Below are 26,814 nucleotides of genomic sequence, written 5' to 3' on the forward strand. Positions count from 1 at the left end.
GCTTCCTTCTGGATTGGTAGGTCTGGTGAAGGTGGGTGGAGATGTGGCAGGATAATAGAGGTCCTCAGCAGGCAGGTAATATGGGTACAAGAAAGTACTATCTATGAGCATATTTTAACATGTTAGAGACATTTTCCTTCAAACATCTAAAGCACTCACAATAACCTGTTGCTAATAAACTGCTCTATCCTTGACCCAGCCTGGGGCACATGATGGAAAAGAAAATCCAGGGCACCCATTGCCACATCAGTGTTGGGCAGTTTCTCTTCTGGCCAGCTCTAACCATTAGCTTCACACAGCTTAGAATCATCTGATAAAGGAGTCTCAACTGAAGTATGGCCAGATTAGACTCTCCTTTGGTGTATTGTCATGATGGTTCACTGAGGGAGAAGGGCCCAGCCCACTGTGGGTGGCACCACTATGTGGACAGATGTCCCTAGCCTGTATGAGCCTATGACCAAGCCACCAAGCAGGATGCATTCATCCATACTTTCTTCTGTATATTTTTTTGTTGTGATTGAGTTCCCTGCTTAGGGGTAATATTATATAGAATATCAAATATCTTTTTTCCCATAAATTTCTTCTAGAAGCCCCTGTTCTTTTTTCCTCAGCAATGAGTTATGGCCTTGGAGTGTAAGTTAAATGAACCCTTTGCTCCCCTAGGTTGCTTTAGGTCAGAGTGTTTTATCACAGCAACAGAGGGAAACTAGGACTCAAGTAATGGGCATTTCTACCTTTTGCCAACGCTGAGAGCCCTCTGATGTTTGTTTTATCAATGTCTACAAGGGTGCCTGGTTTCAAAGCATTTTATGTGTACAGATATCCACATATACATATAAGACATAAACAAAAATCCAAGGAATAAGAGACAAGAGAAGAGGATCATTAAGTTCTGAGACTACTGAGATGTGGTCTGATATAGCTGAGTTAGAGACCCAGAGAGTAGAGGAAATAGAACAGTTTAGATACTCTGTGGTACTGAAAGTTCTGCAGACCAAGAGTAGTTTCTGTTCATTTTTAAGGTAGTTTCTCTACCGCCTTATATAAACTACAAGGACTGAGCTAGTAATGACAGAGAGAGAGAGAGAGAAACAGACGAGAGAGAGAAACAGACGAGAGAGAGAAACAGACGAGAGAGAGAAACAGACGAGAGAGAGAGAGAGAGAGAGAGAGAAACAGAAGAGAGAGAAACAGAAACAGAAGAAAGAGAGAATCAGAAGAGAGAGAGAAACAGAAGAGAGACAGACAGACAGACAGACAGACAGACAGACATGCACACACAGAGAGGTGGGGGATTTCCTAGAGAAGGTGGCAGGTCTAGGATCTGGGGGAGAAGGCTCATTGCACAAAGAACCTGCTCTGCAAGCATGAAGACCAGAGTTTAACCACTATCACCTATATCAAAAGATAGGTGTGGTGACACTCCCTAATAATAACTCCTCTCATACTTAGAGATAGAGACAGGTAAGTCCCTGGAGCTCACATGCAAGCCAGCCTAGGAGAATCAGCAAGCACCAGTTTCCAGTGTCTCAAAAAATGAAGGAAGGACACCTAAGGTTGGTCTCTGGCCTAGACACATATGCACACAGATTCATGTGTCCCCTCTATCCCCTCGCCCCCCCCCACACACACACACAACCTCTTCCAGACATGACACTTAAACTGAAATTCTCAGGTCTCTGAACAGTTAGCATGGCAATCATAATTCAGTTACACAGAGTCAAAAATGAGTTTTTTCTATGGCTGGCTTCTGCACTGGATTAAAAATGTCAACAATGATTTTCACAAAAGCTGGTACCACCATCCAGCTGCTTACCATGCATACCTGTGATCACTGCAGTTTATTTCATAATGATAAATTATGCAATTAGACATCCGCCACTGTAGATATAAACACTACAGAAGCACTGATTATGGCTTTGTATTCCCTTGGTGCTGCTGCAGAATCAATTATGCACTATTTTCAATATGACAAAGTGCTAGAAAGATTGTGTGTGATACTCCCCCCCCCAATTTTTGTATTGTTAATTTGCTAAGCAATTATCACCCCAGGCAATACTTGCTGTTATGGAGACAGACCTTCTGGGGTAACTGGAGACTAGGGGTGAGAAACCTTTGCCTGGTTCATCTTTCTTCCACTGTCCTGCAGACTGTCTTCTTTGTCCCCACCTGCCAGCTTGAAGCAAATGCAGGATGTTGTCTCTGTTTTTTGGAGAACAGGATGTGAATACATTCAAAGAGCTTGGGATGCTGATTTTTTTTTCTTCCAAATCTTAAACAGAATATTGCGGCCATTTCATGCTTGCAATGGGATTTCTTTTACATTTTTTTTTTACATTTTTTTACATCTTTTACATTTTTTAAAATATATTTGTTTTACTTTATATATTTTTATTTTGATTATTTTTAATCTCGGCCCCCTGAAACATTTTGAGTATATTCTCATCAGAACCTCCGTGTACAGGAGAAGTAGATAGGAGGTGTCTGGATTTCTGTCTACTTCTGATACTTCCTTCTGTTAAAAGGAACCTCACATCCCACAGATGTATCTTCAGAAAGCTAGGCCTTTGACATTGGTGAGCAGGCTCAATTCATAAGTGCCTGCTGTGCAAGCAGGAGGAACTGAGTTCAGATCTTCAGTCCCTAGGTGAAAGCTTGGTGGCATGCTTCTGAGACATTAACACTGGGAGGCAAAGGCAAGCAGATTCACCAGACAGGTCAAGCAGTCTAACTGCATAGACATAATCCAGACTGACCCTATCTCAAAACTAAGGTGGAGGGTGAATAAGGAAGACACCTGACAGCAGCCTCAGGTCCTCACATACGTTTTCATACACCTGCATGTACAGACCAATGCAAACACGTACACAGAAAAGGGTACATACCCCAGAAAGAGCAGGAGGGGAAGGGAGGGATAAAGGGGGCAAGGGAGGGGAGGTAGGAGGAGAGATAAAATCTGGTTATAGCTTGAAGCAGTTATACATGAATGATTTAGGTATAACCTGTGTCCTCTAATGGTTAGTAGGTAAGAGCTTTTTTTCTCAGGGTAGAAATCTTAGGAGATGGTATCTTAGGGAGGTAGGACATTATTGGAGTACTTAGATTATGGTGGCATGTGTGTGACAGTAGTTATAGGACTCTGGTATCTTTATGTCCTCTGTTCTTCTGCTCTTTTGAAATATTCTCCCACAAACCCTCCTACCTTGCTCTGATACCATCTGCTCTCATCAAAACTCAACTAAGGCAGAAATCGTGCTTTGGGGCCTCTAAAGCTGGTCTATACCAACCTGTTCTCTTTTTCAAAGTTAAAAGGCTTTGGTGTTTTGTTGTAGTAACAGCAGGCTGACTAATACTAGTTGTTTCTGTTCTTGTTGTCTGCTGATGGCAAAAATCTATTCTTTCATTGATTCCACCAATTTGTATTGAGTGCCAATATGGTGCAAGAAAATGAGAGTGTAGTAGTCAAAACAGATGTCAAAAGACTCATGAAGAATAGCACGTGCCTCCATAGTAGCTGCATGATGGCGGCACTGGCTTCTTCACTTTCTCCATGGTACCCTGTCTCCTAATCACCTCAGCTGTGAGAATGATCTGATGTTCTTACTCCCTACTCAGTCTCCTTCAGTAAAACCTGTGGCTTTGAAGCACATGTTCTGAGATGAGAGTCTTTTAGGCTACCAGGGACAAGGGGTGAAGAGGACTGTTTCAGACTGTGATGGTGTCTTTTGCACTGTGGTAGTGATGGGCCCTTGATGAGCCCAGCACTTACTAGGTGCAGTTCTTCTGCTACTCTAGGGGTTTGTTCCTGTGAAAAAGGAAAGACATTTCTTTAATCAACACACTAAAATTTTTGTCAATCTGTTACCCACTTGAAGAAAGCAACAAAGTAGCAAATAAAATCATAGGATATACAGGCAAATTGTAATTTGAGATTAAACTTGGGTTTCTATAAACTTAAGCATTAAATATTTGGAATGTGGAATGGTCCTTCAGATTATTAAAATTACTAGACCCACTGTGTGTCTATGATCCTAGATATGGAATGAGGAGAATGGTCTACTCTATTTGTTATTCATCTTAACTGATCACCGCCTCTTTTGTTTTCCATTGAGGAGAACATTGTGGCCAGAGTTAAGGGCTGTGGAATAAGGCAGGTGACTTCTGTAACTTTCTGGCTTACCAAGTTATTTGTGGGCTTCACTTTATACATCTTTAAAATGGAGATCCACAAGAAAATCTGTTTTACATACTTGTGGAAAATATCCCATGCAGGGACGTCTGTAGTGATCAGCAACATAAAATTTATGATAAGCCTAATGGCTTCTTCTTTTGAACACCAGAAAACACCATAGACATATGCATGACAAATGCATTAATACACATGTGACACATGATACATGAATGATATACCTATAGATTGTGTGTATATAAACCATATTGTGTGATTATTCTAGCCAACCAGAACCTTATGTAAATGGGGGTGGGAGAGGAGAATGTATTACTCACAGTGTTTCAGGATCACTGAAGTGGAAAAATCAAACTATGGAAATGCAGGTTGTTATTATACAGTTAGTTTCATGGTCCATTGAGAAAAAAAGTCTGGGCTTTGCTGGTAGGACAACACCAATATCTTTTCAGTCTGTCAAGCTCTGTGGTCCCTGCAGAGCTCAAACAAACTAATAAACAAAACTAAACTAAAGCTGGCAGCCATATTCTCATACACAGCAACCCAAAGCACTGACTTGTTACTGATTTTCACCAATCAAATCACTCCTTTCTCTTTTTTTTTTTTTTTTTTATCCTCTCAGAAGCTTGTGAGGTTTCAGGAGAACATTTTATTTTGCTGTTCTCAAATGAACACAACATGCATTGTAGCATTGTTATTGGCAGAGGTCCTGTGAAGGCGGCCTAGTCACCACCTTCATCATTTCTATCTTATAGTTACTGATGATGCAGAGAGCAGGGTTATACAACCGCCTGCCCTGTCAACCTCATCATCTGTTTGCAAAATGGAATGGGTGTTTAACAGCATCAACATTTTGAAAACTCAAACATTGAGACTGGTCTAGTCATCAAGCTCTTGTGTGAAATTGCTATGAGCAAGATATCAAGCATTTTGGCCATTTGATAATGACCATTGGTTTATTGTGATGGTCACTTAAATCTTCAGTATTTCCTTTAATGGCTACATAAAGATCCTCTAACCTCATTCTAGAGATCAGAGTACTAAGGGGAGTCTTTTTAACCTTTCACCTGTTTGTGGATTTTAAATAACTATAAATGCCAAAAAGGAATACAATTTATTTGTTCCATTGACATAGCTTTAAAACCATGGTATGGCATCAACTGTAGAACAGCCAAACTTCAAAGTTTGGCAGAGACCTAGGGAGATTGACTCCTGAGTGTATATTGTTCATCTCAAACCCTTAACAGTATGTTCCATGATATTTTGATGTACCTAAATATATATTCCCAGAATATAATATAAAATTGAAATTTCCAACTCTAAGGAAATACCAATTTCATCTCCACACTTAACTTCAACAGTTTTATACTCTGTAACCTTCAGTCATAAATGGAGGTACAAAAGCTAAGACTCTAAAGTTGAGTATAGAATTTTGTCTGTTCATGAGTCTCTGACTCATCCTGGATTGTATTTATGGGTTCAAATGATGCCCATGGATAAAGCATCCTTGGTAGATCTGGCTTGCTTGGGAGACACGAAGTTGTGAATCCCTGTGGCATAAGGGTAAAAGGAGCAAGCTTTGGTATTTAAATACAGTCTTTTAAAGTCCTTGATAATTGGTAGTGATCATTTTCTTCAGTAATCAATATATTTTGTATCATGATTATTTTATTCATATCTTATCTATGAGACAGTGAACTAATCAAGGGTGAACCTCCCCACACCTTGTGATTCAATTTCATTTGCTTTAGATGCTCTGTTCTCCAATCAAACTGAGTTCTCTGAAAGCTCTGGATTTGAGGGCGGGGGATCATTTATGAGTTTGGATTAAGATCAGGATTTGTTGATTATGTGTATTCCATTTATAGTCAACCTTAACAGATCCACTTGCAGCTACAGTTTTTAATAAACAGTTAATATTCCCATATGAAAGACTTCCCAGGCTTCTAGGTACTGAACACATTTTGATTCAACTTTATGTCAACCCATAGAAAGCACATTTGATTTAGTACTGGAAGACTGGCATAAGTATCCATCTCCACCATGTTCTAAGTCCTTTTGGGGCAACAGAACTCAATGACTGTTTCTCTCTGATATATTTTGAGATGATACCATGGGGATAGGAACTCCTTGGAACCCACTCAGCAAGGAAATGCTTAGGAGTATTCAACGACTCTGCCAATGAAGTTCTAGAATATTATATGAGCAGTATACGGATAGTGGCAGTCAAAATAATCATTGATTTAATGGTTAACTAGATGGCATACTGTCCATAAAATTAAAGTCTGAATGTGTTAATGATGCAGATCTCAATGTTGAAAGGAAAATGAAATCTTCAGAATTCTTCCTGTTGTGCAGTGTTGGACATGGAACCCAGGCGGTTTGGCATGTTAAGCAGGTGATAGACTATCTCTGATACAGTCTTGATAAAAGAAAATGGAAATTAAAGGTTTGTAGTAGATGACTGAATTCACTGAAACTTGTGGGTGTGTCTAGCATTGGAGAAGAGTGCAACAATCAGTCAGAGCATCTCAGTGGTCCTGGGCCCTTAATGTGTTTCAGGCTCTATTCCAAGCTCCACATTCATGAATGCATGCTCACCCCAACTTTGTGTTTGTGGTATTTGTATGTGTATGTGCTCATGTGTATGGGTACATGTGTTGTGAGAGATGTACATGCTCTTATATGAATTCACACAAAAGCCGGAAGCCAACACTCATTGTCTTCCTCAATGGCTCTTCATTTTAAGGTTTGTAACCCTAAACCCATAGCTCCCTGACTCAAATAGAGCAGGTGACCAACAAAGTCCCAGAAATATTTCTCCAATTTCTGCCCACCCCCAGCCTCCCTTAGTGCTGAGATTACATATATGTACCACCATGTCCACACCAACCTGGGTGCCGAAGAGTCAAACTCAGGTACTCATTCTTGTGCAACAAGCATTTTGCAGACTGGGTCTTTGCCCTGGGCCACAATTTTGTTGTAGTAATACTATTCACAATTTATAGTTGAGAAAACCAAGGTGAGTTGGTATGGTCCACCAGTTTGCCATTGGCTATACCATCATCTTGGAGGAGAGTGGGTAGATTGAAGGGAAACTGTCTAATGGTCACATGCTTCCTGCAGCTTAAATACCTTCCCCAAATATGTTCCTCTTAAAACTCATTTGCAAATGAGATCATGTACAAGGGAGCATTTTGTTTTATAGCTTGCCACTTGCTGTATTTAGATAAATGCTAAAATGCTGAGATGCTTGTTATATTAAAAAAATACAAAGTTGTTTTGCATATCAACATCTCTTAGCACAGTCTTTGCCAGGGTAAAGGAAGTTGAAAATAAGACAGTTCCATCTCTAGCATTTACTTGCTTTTTCTCCATAATGTAGCTCGTGATTACTCTGCAGATGGGGTCTGATTATCAAATTGTGTATCTTCTAAATCCCACTCATATCAATAGCACGTGAGACAATAACTCCCAAGTGGTGTCAAGGCCCCCATCGTCAGAGCTACTGCCGGCAAGCATTTGGGCCAAGAATAAGAATGGCAAGTGTGTACACTTCCAGCTTTGCAATCAGTATGGAAATGAGTCAACTTATAGATGCTGAGTGATCTTATAGAAAGGGCTCCAGCTGCAGACAAATGCCAAGCCGAGGATGATCAGCAGAGCAGAGCCTCTGTATACTCTCTCCAGCTGCTTACAGCCAACGAGTTTTGGCAGCAGAGCAGCCTTGGCAGGACTGTTGAATTATCCTGGGCTGAAGGAAATCTTCAAGGCCTTATTGTCATCCATGAGGAACCTGAAGGTTAGACAGGGACTACTGTGAGGTAGAAACAGGAGCCTGTGTGGGGTGTGGTCTGCACAGGTTTGAAGCCTGCTGGAATTTCTGCATGATTGAACTCACAGATGTATTATTCATTTCTGTGAAAATGTATTTGGATACATATTTATTAAACAAATATTTTCAGAACAGCCAAAGGCCATTCTCCTCATTGCAATCAGAGGAATTGTTTTATAATGCAAACTCAGTTATATTGTTCTTTCCCTAAAGCCCTCAAAAGGGCTTATATTGCTCTTAAAATAAGATTTAATTGTCTTACCAAACCCTGTGAGGCCCAAAGAATTTGACCAGTGCTTGTGCCTGGCCAGGTGGCTTGTGTCACTCTGACCTCCCTCCCATCAGCTCTAAATGTTCTCTGGGCTACACACCCATCCATTCTACATCACAAGATGGAGCCTGCCCAGGGCTTTTGTTTTGTCTCCTACTCCTCCTGTTGGTTTCCTTTCAGTCTGGCTCCTCAGAGGGGACTGCTTTTGTCATGATGACTCCATGTCATCCACCCTATTTGCTCTGCCAATTTCCTCTAGCACCCATCTGGCACTTGTCAATGGCATTCCACCCAGGGCATGCTCTTGACAAGATTGACTCAGAACAGCACTGAGCAAGTGATGGACCAGAGGGCTGAGAAAATGACCAGATCCCACTTGGAAGATGCTTGAGTCCAAGCTCTCAGACCCCAGGCTGAACAGTTTTCATAATCCTGGAAGGGAGATAGAAAGAAACCAAACAAACATTGGAATGTCACCATTAACCTATCCTAATTTCAACCTTCATAAACCCAAATCCCATTTTATAACAGTCTTTTGAATTCTGATATGAAATTTATGGATGTTCAGCTCAGTTGTGACAAGTAGTTTCATAAATTCAGATATAATATAATGTAGATAAAATCCATCTATGATAAAATCATATTATTTAATACTTCAGAATGATTATGCTAGAACATATGTCTATCCATACTAAATATTTTGAAGCTGGGAGGAGCAAGACAACATCTAACTGAGTAACAATCAATGTTTGTTAACACAGACACATATATTCTGTTTCCAATGGCAGTCACAACTACACATCAAACTGATACATATGTGTCATTTGAGCAGGGTAAACACTAAAAATAACTGTTTCACTGACTACATGTGTGTTGGTTTCTGGGGCCATGACAGACACTTGAGAAACAGTTTAAGGCTCACAGTTGCAAAGGATTTGGTCCATGGTTGCCTGGCTTCCTTACTTTGAGTCTGAGGAAGTCCAGAAAAGCACAGTAGTGGTAATATGTAGAAAAAAAGGCTGCTCTCATCATAGTTGTCAGGAGAGAGAGGCAGGGAGGGGGAGGGGAACAGACAGACACACAGATTCAACAGACATCAAAAAGGAGTTGGCAAGATACAGAAAGCAGATAGACCCTTCAAAGCCCCAGCTCCAATGAGGGTTTCCCTCCAGTCAGGGCTCTAGTCAGTCTCACCACCTTCCAAAAAAATGACACTGAAAATTCATGAACTAAATATTCTATAAAAATATACAGTGAAAACTAGACAGAGTGCATTTGTATTTTTAAAGTCTGGTTTGGGATAAACTTTAATATTTGTTGAAATGAACTAAGTGGCAATTTTTATGGCTTTAATAAATTAGCAGATTACCTTTCACAAAAAAAGTGACAAACGTGACAGTAATACATGCACACTAATGTCTAAAGCAAAACATTTTTAAAGGTTTAATGGAATACTGCCCAAAACTAAGTAGATTTGAACTTGTTCCAGTTAATGAGTAGTCATGTTTCTGTTTGCTTGCTTGCGTGCTTGCTTGCTTTTGTAAATCATAAACTCTTTTTTGCAGAAACCAAAAGCTCATCCTTTTATAGTTAATGGTGTGCCTAGCACAAAGCATGGCAAGTAAGGGATTGGGAGTACCTGCCTAGAGCCCCCAAGTCAGCGGGTGGGTGCATGGGGTGACTGGATCTGCAGATCAGGGTAGGGCTGAGAATCTGCTGTCTGCACAAGTGCCCTGCTGCTGCTGCAGCCACTGCCCCAAACACCACACTTGAGGTTTTTTTCAGTGGGATACACATGGGTACAGGTCTGAGTCTACCCATATTAATGGCAAACTTGCATCGGTTGGGGTCACTCGCATAAGATTATAGTGTCTCAAGATCTCCATAGCTCAAGTTCATGCAAGAGAAAGAGGTGTTTATTTCATCTACAAGGGCAAAATAAACCAGCTCAAAGCTTGTGAAATGGCACAAGGTGGTTACTCAAGAGACATGTGCAAGTGTACACGTACGTTCATAGACCAGAAGTCAGTCTCTAGTGATTCATGGGATCCATCTATTCAGACACCCTCTGTTTTGAGAAAGTTAACTCCTTGACTTAGAACTCATCTACTAGCCTAGGCTGGCTGGCCAGTGAGCCTCAAGGATCAGTCTATCTCTCTGTCCTCATCACTTGAAGTGCAAGTGTGGGCTGCTGTACATGGGTGCTGGAGATTGAACATAGGTCCTTGTGTTTACAAACTCAGGAGTTTCCTGACTGACCTATATCACAACCTTTATTTATCTATATTGACTTTGAGACAAGGTCTGGTTATGTAGCCCAGACTGGCCTGAAACTATGTAGCCCAGGCAGGTCCTGAATTAGCTTCTTTTCTCATCCTCCTACGTGCTTGGCATTGTAGTTGGGAGCTACTCTACCAACTTACAGTATCAATGATGTGGAACTCTCTACACCAAGAAAGGTCCCAGGATGCCTTAAAGATGATATTAATATGGAAAGAGAGTGAGGAGGAATTCGAGAACACTTTCAAAATAAGATTTAATGGTTTCTCTCTGGGTCTATGTGAATTAGAGAGGCCACTCAAGTGCCCTTTGGAGTGGGTAATTAGAATATCGCTGAAACATCACTGTATTTCTGTAAAAACAGCCCAATTTGCCTAAAGCACAAAGTTGCTGTGTGAGAAGAAATGTGATATGCAAACAGGCTATACAAGAAACCACTGCTCAACACCAGGACAGAGCATCCTGGTGGTGTGATGAGTATGGTGAGGATAAGTGTTAATGAAGGATTTTCTGTACAGCAGAAACAGTAACTTCATTTTATGACACAGCTTTATACTTCTGCAGTGTGGTGATGGTTCTATTTGAGAGTCACAGCACATAAGGAATGCATGAGGCTGAATCCGGGAATCTGGCCATTCCTGCCAGCTTCTGAAGGAATGTACTGCCGTCTCCTGTTCTTGGGAAAGAGCTCGGTGATGATCTGGGCTCCTCCCCAGCCTACCATGTTTCGGTGAGTTTTCATGATTCCTTTCCAACCTCTCCAGAACCTTTTTCAGGATCTCTCATCTCTAAGACAAGGTCATGCTGGCCTTGCCCAGCATTTAGGTAAGGAATTTATACTTTCCATTTAGCAGAAAACTCAAGGATCTCCCCCCTTATATGAAAGCAACTCCCAGGCCACCCTAAGGCAACAGCAATCTTTGACAATGCTGCCATGCTTCTGTGGTGCTTTAGGACACTTATCTAGGGACACATAACCAGGGAACCTTACAGTTTTAAATAAATCACTTACTTAAAAAGAAATTGAAATCTAGACATTCAAGATGCAGAGCGATGTCCCCTACATCTAACTAATATGATGTGTTTCTCTCCTGTTGTGTTTTGTATTGTCTGACATTTCTATTTAGGTTGCAACAGGCTTAAAGGCCATAGCAACTGGAAGAGAGACTGTATGGGTGTGTATGTGGGGAGGGGATTGTCTGGTCTAAAAAGAATAGAGACTCAAGCAACAATGAACTTTTTATTTGTACATTAATCTGCCATCACTATAAGTCTCTCTGAAAAAACACCCACTATTCAGTAGGGATGCAGAGGTTCACTACTGACATCTGTCATAACTAATATCACAGGAGCTTTCTTTGATGCTGTGAGCAGGGATGTCTTATTCTGGGCCCTTGGGAGTGTATGAATGCATACTAAACATAGAAAGTCTTGCTTGAGAAGAGAGTGGTCATAGGCTGGGATAAGCATGGTTTCTGGAATAAATGTGCCTTAAATTTGCATGTGAAATTGCAAAGGGACACCTCCAGCATTAGGCATTCAAACCAAGGAATAGAAGGAACAGCTGTATTGTGCTTGGGGATAAAATGAAATAGAAAGAAATGTGAGCCGGGAGAGGCTTGCTTGATATGGGTGATATCTAAGCAGAACCAGGAAGCACAGGGTGTCTTTGGTGAGAATCACCACAAAAGTACTACAAAGCTCATTTTACCAGCAACTTTCAGTGGGAGAGAAAGGGGCCAGCCGAGACAGTCCATGAGGCAGGAGCAATGCCTATAGGCTGCACTGAAGTACAGAGTGGGAGAAAGGAAAGGCGTTGAATATAATGCTATGCTTTTTTTCCTGAAGAATACTCTAAGAAACCTCTAAAAAAGTATGCTTGTGTATGAAAATGCACTGGGGAAATGAAGTAATATTAAGATTTTATTGCAAGACATAGTGTCCTTGGTCCATGTTTTCAGTGGAAGCAGTAAGAGCATCAACAGGTAAATCCTGGTTCATGGGGGATCTTAATGTTTATGTAGTGTATAAAGAAATAGTTCATGAATGTGTGCCATTAATATTTCAGATAGTAGCACTTATGAGGAAAAAAAAAGCATTTAAGGGGTTTTTGGTTGGATGAAAAGAAGAAAACAAAAGCTAGAGAAACAATGTCTCCTCATTAGTGATCACAAGTCCATTCTAGTAGCTCCCAAGTATGAGACAAAACAATGGCCTCCTAGAATTATTTCTGTCAGGGGTGGGGGTGGGAGGGATGGGAATAACTGACAATAAGCACGTTAAAAGAGAAAAGTTTTGGTTTGGTTTACAGTTCCAAGATATAGAGTCCATTGGGGCAGGAGTGGCATGGTGGCAGGATCCTAAGTAGGCTGCTCACATTGTGCCAATCATCAAACAGCAGGAGACTGACAGGAAGTAGGGTGAGACTACAAAGCCTCAAAGCCCAACCCCAAAGACAAACTTGTTCCAATGAGGGGGCGACCTTCCAAAGGCTTCATGGTACTGAGGCACCAATCCCTGGGGGATACGTTTACGTCCATGTTCCAGCCAGACTCCTCATTCCTGGGTCAGCACTCTCTTTGCTCTTATAACTGGTTTATTGATCCAGCTGTCACATCTTGGCTGATAAGAGATCCTTAAAGTGATATGCTGGCTAGTTTTATGTCAACTTGACAGAAGCTATTGTCATCTAAAAGGAGGGAATTTCAATTGAGAAAATGCTTCCATAATAGCAGGCTGTAAGCAGACAAGCCTACCGGGCATTTTCTTAATTAGAGATTAACGTGAAAAGCCCCAGCCCACTGTGGGTGGCCCAAACCTTGGGCAGGTAGTCCTTGGATCTATAAGAAAGCAGCCCATGCAAGCCAGTAAGCAGCACACCCTCCATGGCCTCGACATCAGCTCCTGCATCCAGGTTCCTTCCCTGTTTAGGATTCTGTCCTGACTCCTTTCAAGGATGGACTACAACGTAGAAGTGTAAGCCAAATAAACCCTTTCCTCTCTAACTGGCTTTCTGTCATGGTGTTTATTCATAATAATAATAACCCTAACTATGACAAGGTACTTTACATACTTCTTCCCTAATCCACTTTTTCTGGCAGATAGAATGACCTACACTTGGGTTAGAGGTCTCTTCCCCATGTTTCTATGGCTCTCTGACATGCCTTCAGAGCCTGCTTGGAAGATGTCACTAATGGGCTACTGTGTTCATAAAATGTGACTTTCGTACTCTTCATACCTACCATCTATGCTTCCTGTTGCTGTAGGACAATACAGTGACAAAAAGCAACTTAAGGTACTGCTTATTTTGTCATACAGTTCCAGGGGACACAGTCTATCATGCTGGGGAAGGCATGGTGAGAGTAGCAGGAAGCTGGTTGGTCATATTACATCCAGGCTCAGAAAGCCAAAGGTAAACAAGGTATAGAGGCAGGGTATAAAGTCTCAAGGTCCTTCCTCTAGTGATATACGACTTACAGTAGTATAAGTAGTCAAAGGTTCTACAACCTTCCAAAACCACCAACTGGGGACCAGTTTGAACGCACAGGAACTTAGGAGGGATATCATACACACAAACCCTTAGCCCACTGAGTTAGGACTCCTAGTGAGTTGTAAGCCTGCAAGTCCATATTTTCAGTAAGCAGTCCTGTGACTTCTTAAGTTTGAGCGTCATTCCTTTTGGACCGAATGTCCTGAGGCAGATCTTAAAGTGAAGTAGGATTCCCTACATTTCTGGGTCCATGGTCTTACTGCAGCTGGGGACCAGGTTGATGTCCATGGCCTATGTTACCACCAAACGCCAGGCAGATGTTGTGGTTCGTGCTTCTGCCTGAAGCCATGTTGATGTCCATGCTCTGGCTACTACTGAGGACCATTTTGGTGCCTGTGACCCATGTTGCCATGGAGGTCATGTTGATGTCCTTGGCCTGTGCTGCAGAGGGCTATGCTGATGTCTATGATCTGTTCTGCCACTGAAGGCCATGCTGAGAATGAATGTGGCATATGCTGACATTGGATACCAGGTGGATTTCTGTGGTCCATGCAGTCAACAGACATCAAGTAGAAGTAAATGATCCATGTTCCTGCTGATTGTAAAAGTCAAGCAAGCTATTTTTATAGGATATTAATGACTGAAGACTCAGAGTTGAGAAAAAAGGACATAGTAGTCTTCTGGGACAACCTCTACCCATCCTCAAATCCAGAAGAAGTGACAGCCTAGACAGAGAGTCACTGAAGAGAACTCTTAAAAATGGTAATAAAGATACAGAAGCAGGAGTGTGGGTAGAGAAAGACTCAGTTTTCTTTAAGGGTCAGCCCACTGGGAGTTTGATCACACTCTAGTGAGTATATGGGTAACACAAATTAGGCTTTTTGTTTAATTTTTTTTTTGAAGGTAGGTCACAAAGTAAAGGGTAGACTTGGGAGGACTGGGAATTGAGTGAGTGTGATCAGTGATCAGGATGCATGATGTGAAATTCTCAAATATCATGTTGGGAAGGAAGGAATGAAAATAGGGAGGAAGGAAGGAAGGAAGGGAGGGAGGGAGGAAGGAAGGAAGGAAGGAAGGAAGGAAGGAAGGAAGGAAGGAAGGAAGGAAGGAAGGAAGGAAGGGAAATAAAGAAAATATATGGATCTTATAAATTCATGGCCAAGCTAGCGACTCTGATCCCTATCAGAGTCACTTTTCCATACTTAGTAACAATTTCTAAATCTCACCTCATGTTTCAAATATCCCTGGCACTATTTTCCAAACAAAACATTCATTGTCAATATCTACTATCACATTTAATCCCAATTAATGTTCTAAAGGGAGTTTATACTTCTCCAGTATTTCAATACTAAGTATTACTCTTCTTAAGAAAACTCAAAATGTCTTTTTTAAAAGATTTATTTTATTTTTTAATTATGTGCTGGGGGAAGGGCATATTGCAGAGGGCTCAGGTGCCTTGCAGGGGCCAGAAGAGGATTGCTGATACTCTAAAGCTGGAATCGAAGGCACTTGTGAGCCACCAGATTTGGATGTTAGAAACAAAATTCAGTTCCTCTGCAAGAGCACTCCGTGTCTTTAACAGCTTAGCTATCTCTCTAGCCCCAATAATGTCTTAAGAAAATTCCGTCCCAACCATGGAAGGACATCCAGGAAAAGAGTCTGATTCCAAAGCAGGCATGTGTCCTCTCCGATGTAGTTGTTTGGCATTTTGGTAATTATTTGACAAATTCTAGTTTCATGCTGTTGCTAGGAGAAAAGATGGCAAAAAATAAACAAGAGAAAACAGTTTTTAGGTTTACAATTACAGTTCATCATTGAGAGGAAGTCAAGGCAAGAACTTGGGCAGCCAGTCACCGTCCAATAGTCAAGAAGGAAGTGAAACAAATACACACGGCTCTTCTTGCTTGCTTGCTCTAGCTAGCTTTAACCTCTTATACTATGCATGAGCCTCATCCAAGGGTATGGTGCTATCCACAGTGGGCTTGGTCTTGCTACAACAATTAGCAATCAAGATCGTCCCCCACAGACTTGCTCAATGCTAATTTGTCCTCGTTAAGTTTTCATTAATATTCTCTTCCCTGATGCTTCTAGGTTGTGTCAATGTGACTGTTAAGCTAACCAGAACATGTTAGTTTGAATAACCAAGACAAAAAACAAACTTAAAAGGTTAATGAGAAGTTAGGCATTATTGTTAAAAATACCATGCTATACATGTCAACATGATTGTGATAGGTAAAAATCTTTTGCTCCATTTTAATCTAAACTAATGACGATATCTTGAAGAAATTTGAGTGGGAAGAGGATTTCAGTGAAGATTTATTTTATCTCTAGCTACTGTGTGTGAATATATGTACATGGATGTAAAATGAAACCTCCAGTTTCACTAAAGCCAACAGAAGCTTCAAGAGAACCAATCAACTCAGGGAACACAAATTGATGTCAGGAAGGAAGCAGAAGTGAATTTCCCATTCTGAAAAAGAAGAGACACTTGGCAAGAGTGTTAATTATGTGTCTATCACACAGCTCTCTCTGCCATAATTATTTCCTTAAACGTCCGTCCTCTACATCTGCCTGCTTGCACTCTGCACAAATCAGCACAGAACAACTTGTCTATAAAATCCCCAATGGTTCCTTCATCTCCATGTTAAATCCTTGCATGGTAGGACCAAAGACTTTCTGAAATCTCATCTCGCTCCTTGTTTTCATTCTCTGACTTGTCTCTTAACTCTCCTGACTGCACCCAAGCAGGATGCTTTGTGATCTTCCAGACACTTCTATGTGCTTGCATCTTTACCTCTCCCTCCATTGCTGTCCTACAACTTCCTCATTACACACAAAGGCAAAGTGTACCAACCAATCATGGCCAAATTAAAATATTACTGTTCTAAATGGATCTTTAAAATCCCAGCTTAGGAATTTGAGAGGTGCGTCACCTGTTAAGAGAACTTGCTGTTCTTCCAAAGGACTGAGTTCAATTTCCAGTACCCACAAGGTGGCTGACAATCATCTGTAATTCCAATTCCAGGGAATCTAATGACATTTTCTGACCTCTGTGGACAGGGCACACATAAATAATGCAAATACATACATGCTGGCAAAATGCTATATACATATAAAATACATAAACCTACAAAAATAATCACAATTTAAACTTGGTTAGTTTACATAGCAACAGAACTGTGTCTTTTTTTTTTTTTTTTTTTTTTTTTTTTTTTTTTTTTTTTTTTTTTTTTGCTTCTCGAGACAGGGTTTCTCTGTGTAGCCCTGGCTGTCTGGAACTCACTTTGTAGACCAGGCTGGCCTCGAACTCAGAAATCTACCTGCCTCTGCCTCCCGAGTGCTGGGATTAAAGGCGTGCGCCACCACTCCTGGCATGAACTGTGTCTTCTGAAACAGCATGAAGTCAAGATTCATCTAGATTCAGGTACCCAAATGACATTGGGAATCTGCATATAATTTACTAATTTATTTAATTACATGTGTATGTGTATACATTTTTGATATATGTGTCTGTAGTATATGCACATATATGTGCTTCTAGTCATTCCCATGCACTCACAGAGACCAGAGAGTCACATCAGGTGTTCTCCTTAATCAGGCTCTCTTATTCCCTAGATACTGTTTTATGTAGGGAACCTGGAGATGGGTTGGAAGCCAGCAAGCCCCAGCAATCCTCCTATCTCCACCTCTCATGATGTTGGAGATACAGGCATGCACAAGCTGCTATACCTGGCTTTTGGCATGAATGCTAGGCTTTAAACTCATGTCCTTATGCCTGCATAGTAAACTTTCATCCACTGAGCTGGTTGCCAAACCCCAGAAGTCTGTATTTTTCCATCTCTTTGATTCTTCTACACTGAGTCACTCTGACTCAGTTTCCCCTTTTGAGGCATCTGGCTGCTGAGGGCTTTCATGATGACCACTGGATTATGGACACATCTGCAAGATAATTTCCATAGCTGAGCAGTATACTACCCTAACCAGCTGAGCAAAGTCTAATGTTGGGAATAGGGTCAATTCCACTCCTACTATACAGAGAGGAAGAGACAGTGACTGCAGAAGAAAAAGCAGATCTTCCCAACATAAAGGGAAATGCATTGCGTAGCACAGACCTGAGTGTGTCCCTCAATCTTCTCTTCTAGCTGGAAGTAATATCCTATTAAAACCCCCATGACTATGCCAAGTGCCTGTCTCTCACTTCACAGCCATCTCCACACACACATTTCATTTTCCCTGAGCCCTTTGAGATCCTAGAGAGGAGCAAAGCTCTGTTTGTTCTCTTTCCAACAGCCTGGCAGGATGTGTTAGTCTGTTTTGTTTATATTCTTCTCAATGTGGAAATAAAAATTGCATTTAACTTCCCTGAATCTCCTTCAAACATACAGTATAATAAGTCATAGGTAAGTTCTTTTCTCATGTTGAAGCTTTTTTGATTCTGCTATATAATCAAAGAGTCATTGAGTGGATGAATGGGTATACATATGAGAATATCAATTATCAACACTCAAATCCATCACTGGAATGTTCCCTTTAAATGCCGTCTGCTGGAGGATGGCTCCCCATGCTGGGCTGGTACAGCTGGAGTGCCTATGTGCCCAGTTGTTTTCCAGTGCAACTTCCATGTGTGAGGGATCAAAGACACAGAGTGCTGTGAAGAGAAACCAATCAGAGCTTGCTTTATTCTCTCATGTGAGAGGACAGGCTTAAGACAGTGGAGTGATTAGACTCGGAGAATGTAAGAAATAAAGATGATAGCTGTAAATAGCTGGAAAAGAATAAATCATGCCATAACCGCCAAAACGCAGGGTCACCTTGGTGGGTTATACTGACTATACACTTTTCCTTATTCTACTTTGCAATGCTTCTGCAAATTCCATTCATTCTTGCTCTTCTGTAAAAGGGGAATGATCCCAGGCTCAGAGAGAGATGAAAGGGTTTGCCAGGGGTGACTCAGTAACTGGGAAGATCTCTGGATTCCCACAAGGTTTTATTCTGAATTCAAAGCTCAAACCATCAAGCCACTGCAATCGGAGGCACCTTATACCAGTGTGCTTAGTTTGTCCTGTAAATTTTGCACCCACATATTCCCCCTTTCTGAGTAAGGCAGAAAAAGAGTCCCCACTGGACACTTAAGCATTTCATAGAGTTGAAGGATCAGGCTGATCTGTATAGATCATGGGACTTGTCAAGGGGGGACATAGTGACCAAGCTGACCCATAAACATGTCTCTGCATGAAATAGACCCTAGTGTCTTAGGACTATGAGGTTTGGTTTGTGGTGACTTGGAACAGAAAATTATTGTTTGAAGCAGCGCAGGTGCAACCTGACCTTGACATCTTCTGCAAAGACTGCAGGCTGCCCAGAGAGGTCCAGGGTATGCTTTTGATCTGTGTGCTGTAGAGGGAATGGAATTTATTTGAGAATCGGAAATCTGTACTTGCAGTGGCTCCTCCACAGACCAGAGCATGACCCCATCATATTACCTGAAACTCTCTATCCCAATGATCAGCTTCTTCAGCTAAATAATCTCTAAAAATCAGCTCTCTCCATGTCACTGTATGGGATAAAATCATGTGGAGCATGGCATGAACAGCCAGGGACCAGGCTGAAAACAAAGCTCATTTCTGTCTGCTGTGTTCTCTGGGGCTATCAGGACTGTCTCTCTTTCTAGGGAGTGCCCAACTTTTCCTACCTTGACTTATGGGTATATTCAAAATGAAGAGACATGGCTCAATGAGGCTCAGCTTTACATTTTATAAACACATATTTACATCTGCTTAAGTACAGCCATTCCTTCCTTTATTATAATGCAGTAATTACTTATTCAAGGTTACAGGAGCCCATTTTCTGAAATATAACATTGTATTTTGAGCGTATTCCCTCCATACTCCAATAGCCTCTCCTTGTCTATTAATTCAAGAAGATTCCACCTCCTTTTCCATATTGATGCTGAGTCTGAGGTTTAGACCTGGCCAGGTCTAAATAGAGAAGACAGGCAAGGAGAGTGGCTGAGAAGTGCAAAGTAGAGATGGACAAACAGAGGTAATGTGTAAGAAGTGTGTGATGGTCATCTCCTGAATTGGGCAGTACACCATGTGGAGTATGTAGCCTCCAGCCAAGTTCACAGCCATAATTTCGGCTTTGTCCAGTTTTGGTATGGCCCTAGGAAACCCCCTAAAAAGGAAATTAAATGCCCTTTTACTCTCTTGCATCCCCCTCTTTCCTCTAGTTTGGTGTGTAATAAATCTTGCTTCTATTTTGCATACTCCAAGGAGAGTTTGTGTCTTTAACCTCCTCTCACATAAGACAGCAAACTACAATCCCAAGTTGATGTCTGATGTCTATGAATGTCCATCACTCTAGTTCCTCGAGTCACACACAACTGGGCCATAAGAGGTTCTCTCACACTCAAACTCCTTCTATCATGGTAAATATACAAGTTGTCAGCAAGGTGTCACCTTGCAGACAGAAGGTTAACTCTGCCCCAGCCACCGAGATATGTTTCTTGGTCACAACATACTTCTTGCATGTGAGCGGTCTGTGTGTTCTGCTAAAGGAAAGCGTTTTACAACTTGGTTTATTAAAATTAGCTGTGTTGGGAAAATGGATATATAAAAAACAAGAATGGCTGACCAGTTGGCAATGCACTGATTTATTCTTCTCCTCTACTGAAAGTAAACTATCATAGTCACCCTTCAGGCATTGTTTATAAAATCTGTTCATTCTTTTTAAAGGATCCTGCTGTGCTCATGGATATTGGAGGCAGGTCTTGCAACAGGCTGCTGTGTGCACCCTGAACATCTGGGTTCTGATGAATCTGTCCCTTCTACTTCTTTCAACTCCCAAGAGACCATGAAGTGATATCTTTGTTTCTCCAAAGGAGAGAAAGTGGAGGAAGTAGAGAGAAAACCTTGACTTTTTTCTACTTATAGTTCCAAAGAGAGTGGTGGGAAGCACAAACATAAGAGAATAAAACATCTCATTATACTGATTCCCAAAGGATGGACAGATCCATCCATGCTGGATCTTATTAAAGATGAAAGGAATCTATGTGACGGTGTACCTACTGTATGACAGAGCCTTCCTCCACAGCAAGCCCAGCCATGTTAGCTGTCAGTTCATTAGCCAGAAACTGGACAGCCTTTGTGAAGTGGTTCTTAATTCATTAGTGCTAAGTGGGGAGATTGATTTACAAGGATTAATTACCTGCCACTCTTATCAACTCTGCAGGGAGACCTCCCATTGAGGACATCTCAGTACTTCAGATCCTGTGGTCATTTCAGTAAATGAACATTGAGCTTGATGACCTTATAGCCTTGATTTAAAGGTGACATTATTTTAGCAACAGCTTTTTGAAGAAAACTCTTCTTTAAAAGGAGGTAGTCTGCCATCATTAGGAAGAGAAGCCCCTAGGTCTTGCAAACTTTATATGCCCCAGTACAGGGGAATGCCAGGGCCAAGAAGTGGGAGTGGGTGGGTAGGGGAGCAGGGCAGGGGGAGGGTATAGAGAACTTTTGGGATAGCATTTGAAATGTAAATAAAGAAAATATCTAATAAAAAAAGATGTCACCTATACGATGCATACAATATACATTAAAACATAATTTGTACACTAAATAATGATACCATGCTAAAGTTTCTATATTAGCATACTTCAAAAAATAATATATTGTACTATTTATTATAGAGTAATATGTAATCATAGTTTTAAATAACAAATTAAATACTTAAAATGCACATATAAATGTAGTGGTTAATATTGATTTCCATCTTGCAATTGATTTCCAATTGCAAAGTCACCTAGGAGACAGGGTCCTTCCTACACATACTTGGGAGGGAGTATCTTGAATAGTTTAGCTGAGGTGGGTAGACTCAACCTAAGTGTGGGTAATGGCATCCCCACTTATCTTCTCTTTCTGAAAACCTGATTTTGACTAGAAATATCCATTCATTTCTGTGGTATAAACACTCTACCACACTCAGTCCTAGGTGTCTACAAGGAGATGCCCATCACTGGCACTCTGATGAGTGCTCCAAATCAGACACTTCAGACTCAACTTGTTGTTAGACTATTTTAAAAGAGTGAGTTTCTAATTTTTATTTCATAATCTTTTCTCATATCTTGTTTGTTCTTCTATTAGTTTCATCTGTCTCTGATATAATTTAACCTTGATTCCATGTCCATTATTCTTTTGTTACTTTTAAGTTCTAAATTTTTATTATTTTATTTTTTTATTCATTCATTTTACATCCTGCTCACTGCCCCCTCCCAGTCAACCCCACCCACAATCCTTCCCCTCTTCCCCATCCCTCTCCCCTTCTCCTCTGAGCAGGTGTTCCCCCCTGGGTACCCCCCTCACCCTGACACATCAAGCCTCTGCAGGACTAGGAGCATCCTCTCCCCCTGGGGCCAGACAAGACAGTCCAGCTAGAAGAACATATCCTGTGGGACCATGATAGGCAGCCTATTTTGGTTGAATGAGGCTTGCTCCAGTGACCTAGTAGAAAACTCTATAAGGGATGGAAAAGTGAGCCATGTTCCCAGAGTCAGGTGCCTGACACCACTGAGCCCCTAACTCCATAATTCTGTGACTATAAGTCACAGAGACAATGTCCCAAGCTTCAGGCATTCTGGCTAGACTCCACCCCCACAGTTATCTGACTATAGCCAGGTATGCTCCTCCCCACAGTTACCTGATAGCCCAGCTTACTATAAAAGGGGCTGCTTGGCCCCTCCTTGCTCTCTTTAGCTCTCACCTTTCTTACTCTCCTCTCTAGCCCTCCTTCTCTATCTCCCTTCTCCCCTCTCTCCTTGTGGCCATAGCTGACCCCTCTCTACCTTCTCTCTTTGCCCCTGTCTTTCTACAATAAAACTCTAAAACCATAGACTCTCTGCTCATCAAGGCCCACCATGCTTGAACGATGGGATTGGTTTTCCTCTAACGAGCCACATCTAACCTCCCACCTGAAGACCTTCCTGTATTCCAGCCAAGGACCGGACCAAGGACTCTCACCCATGTTGGAACCATCCAGCACCCCCTCTCCCCCTGCCCTCTCCTTTCTTTGGCCCAGGACTGACCAAGCCACCCCAAGCCCCCCCCCATTCTATTTTCAGCTCTTCTGCAGTGTCCACCGGTGTCTGGGATGCCCGAGGCTGAGAACCTGGTACCTAGGACTGCCCCTTGTCCCACCTTGACCCACCGAGCTGGGATCCGTGGCTTCCCACAGCCAGACATCTTCCTGAAGACAAGTGGAAATCATGCAGTAGTCCTTCTGTGTCTGCCCACCCAGAGCACCAGAATGCTGGCAGGACTTGGGTTTTCCCCCACTCCCTTCTTTTACCCACACCTACTGCCCAGCAATATCCCACAGACAGGCAACAGATTTGGGATAGCCCCCACTCTAGTTGTTTGGGACCCACATAAAGAACAAATTGGACATCTGCTACATATGTGTGGGGAAGCCTAGGTCCAGCCCATGTATGTTCTTTGGTTGGTGATTCAGTCTCTGAGAGCTCCAAGGGTCCAGATTAATTGCCTCTGTTGGTTCTCCTGTGGAGTTCCTATCCCTTCCAGGCCCACAATCCTTCCTCCTATTGTTCCATGAGAGTCCCCAAGATCCATCTGTTCTTTGGCTGTGGGTGTCTGCATCTGAGTCAGCTGCTGAGTAGAGCTTCCCAGAGGACAGCCATGCTTTAAATGTTTAACATTTAATTTACATTGAGTTTTGGTAACAAATTAAATGAGGATTATATACTTGTTGGTTCTTTTCTAGCCACATGCCACACATTTTCACTTGATGCTCTCAGTTACAAAGATGTCATGATTTATTCTATATTTCACTTCAGGTGCTTAAACATAGATGTTTTCTTTTGTGGGTGGAGCTTTCAACAGTTTTTAAATTATAGTTTAATTTTTCCTTTGTAAATTAAAATTAAATTACACCATCTCCCCTTTTATTCACCACTCTAAACCATCCCATGTACCCACTTTATTCTGAGTCCAACTCATGTTTCTCCTGTTCTCCTTTTCTTCAGTTGTTATTGTTACATATGTGCAGATATGCATGTGTGCACATGTGCACATGTTTGCATGTGTACACATGTGTGCATAAGTACATAAAGATAACCTCTTGAATCTCTTTACTGTTGCTTGTGTATCTATGATTTCAGGGTTAGAGGATTTATCCCTGGGGACTAATTTTCTCTCTCAGCAGACATTAGTGGCATATAGTTCTTTCTTTAAGGTGGGACCTCATGAGATTTCCCCTTCCCCATTAGCAAGTCTACTGGAGGTGTCTTTGTTCCGGTCTTGTTTAGGCAGCCATATTGTTGAGGTATCCTAAGTGAAGCTTCCCTGTCATTTCTGGGAGATAAAATTTCACAGCAAATATTTTTGTTCCTCTGGCTCTTATGGTATTTCTGCCCTTCTTTGGAGATGTTCCCTGAACTTTAGATGCAGGAGTTCTGCTGTGTATGCATCAATTTTGGTTGCCTCACCCCCATAATTACTAGTTTTCTGCCATTTGTATTTTTTTAATGCTCTTCTCTATCTGTTGCAAAAAAGAGCTTCTTTGATGAGGGGTGAGAGCTACATTTATCTGTACAAAGACACCTCCAGTAGACTTGCTAATGGGGAAGGGGAAATCTCATGAGGTCCCACCTTAAAGAAAGAACTATATGCCACTAATGTCTGCTGAGAGAGAAAATTAGTCCCCAGGGATAAATCCTCTAACCCTGAAATCATAGATACACAAGCAACAGTAAAGAGATTCAAGAGGTTATCTTTATGTACTTATAGGAAATAGGAATAAATATTTAGACTATGTTAGGAATTATACTAGTTCAGGGAAATAGCATTAAGAGATACTCCTCTAGGGTACATGGCCTTACCAGTCATTGATGCTTGGCTAGGTTTTCAGTGCTAGGTATGATTTCTCTCCTGTTGTGTAGGCCTTGAGTCCAACCATGATAACTGTTGGTTACCACCAAGATACAAATGCCACTATTACACCATCAGGGAGATCATGCTGTGCTGGTCACTGTGGGCATTGTTGTGTGTCATAGTCATCACAGCTGAATAGAACTATTGGTTGCTTTCATCCCTTAGGAAGCTTACATAAAACCTTCTGAATCTATGAAAACTAGCCTTCAGAGGGGAGTCTTTCAGGTCATATTCAGCTATGATTCTCAGAGTCTTGTGTTTGAAATTTGTGATGCCTTGAGTAAAGGAGACTGTTGAATCTCAGAGACCTATCTTCTCTCCTTTCAGTATGTTGGCATTATAAGCACAGACTATGCAATTTTTTTACATGAGCTCTGTGGATCTAATTTGGATCATTGAGCTGACAGATCATATAGACTATCTCCTCAGACCCTATAAGTTAAATTATAATGCCAAAACCTCCACTGGAGACAATAAAAAGCATTTAGAAATGTTAAATTGTATTATGGCTACCATAGTGAGCAAGCCAGGAATACAGATAAAGAGATGTCTGTGGGTAGCTCCCATTTCTGCCTGCTCAGGAAACTTTCAGAGTTTAAACTCATTTCAGTAAGAAGAATGTCAGTAAACAGAACAGTGAACAAAATTTTGCCATCCTAAGAGAGTGTCTCACAGTGCCCCTATTTAGACAATTGTATGGAATCACTGACATAATGCTGCTAATTGTTTGAGATTCTTACACTGAATTTTGCAGATATAGCTCAGTCAGTAAAATGCCAGCTATGCAAGCATGAAGATTTAAGTTTGGATTGCCAGCACCAACACAAAAATGGCACAGGGGGTGCACACCTGGAATCTTAGCTGGGAGGCAGAGACAGAAGAATCCCTGGTCCTCAGAGGCCAGCAAGTATGGCTGAATCAGAGATATTCAGGTACATTGAGAGATCCTGCCTCAAAACTTAAAGGTGAAGAGTAACTGAAGGAAGACACACATACACATAAAATGATTCTTTCTTAGAACTTGTCTATTTTACTTGTCTGATTCATCTGACTTATTCTTGGTATGGTATTTTGAATCTTTCAGTGTGGATTTTAGCTTTGTCCATTTCTTTGTGTGCCTGTTGGTGTTTCCATTTTGTGCTTTAGTGGCCCAGTGGCATGATCCAAACTTCATCAGCTTCATAGCTTGGGGTGAATTATCTTTTTAGTGAGATTGTACCATTCCTTTTTATGTCTGGTAATGAGATTTGCTTTCTAATTCAAGTTATTTCCATTTTAAATTTAAAGATGCTTATTTGCATTTCAACTTAATTTCAGGAGTGTTTTAATAATTTTAATATGTAGGTCAGAACTTTTTCTGGTATTATCCACCTTGATGATGTATTTTAATCTGTCCAATTTTGTTATCTTCACTGTGGTTATGATGTGTTTAAATTACTTCTATCCTTTGGCTGTGCTTTTTTTCCCCTGTTTTCCCCTTTCTTCTTCTCTGTACTATGAATCCCATCACTTATGTATATCCAGACCAAGAAGTAACTTCTGGCATGTTTTATCATCTATTGTCTCTTTTATTGTTCTTATCAAATAAGGTAGGGATAATAATCACCACTACCTTCCCAAACAGCGAGGTGACTCCTACAATGAACATGATCGAAGGAAACATTTAGTTTTTAATTTTTTTTTCATGTCTCATCTGATGTTGATCAGATCTCTCTGAGTTTTATAGCATTTTCCTCCAGGATTAAAACCTTCCATCTTGGCGGGAAGCATGTTAAGACACAGGATGTTAAAAGGAAGGCAAAACAGCGA

The 26,814-nt window shown here is 41.2% G+C and overlaps 1 long non-coding RNA gene across 1 annotated transcript; it reads right to left on the reverse strand.

Moving 5' to 3' along the window:
- Positions 1 to 15,491: 15,491 nt before the first annotated feature.
- On the reverse strand, positions 15,492 to 25,023 carry LOC147001515 (uncharacterized). The gene is made up of 3 exons (XR_015044868.1): positions 24,954 to 25,023; positions 16,996 to 17,112; positions 15,492 to 15,808 (listed from the first exon to the last, which is right to left on the reverse strand). It is a non-coding gene; the product is annotated as an uncharacterized LOC147001515 (long non-coding RNA).
- Positions 25,024 to 26,814: the final 1,791 nt, after the last annotated feature.

This window comes from Mus caroli, unplaced genomic scaffold, assembly GCF_978045245.1.
Source record: "Mus caroli unplaced genomic scaffold, Mus_caroli_1 scaffold_13, whole genome shotgun sequence".
NCBI lineage: Eukaryota > Metazoa > Chordata > Mammalia > Rodentia > Muridae > Mus > Mus caroli.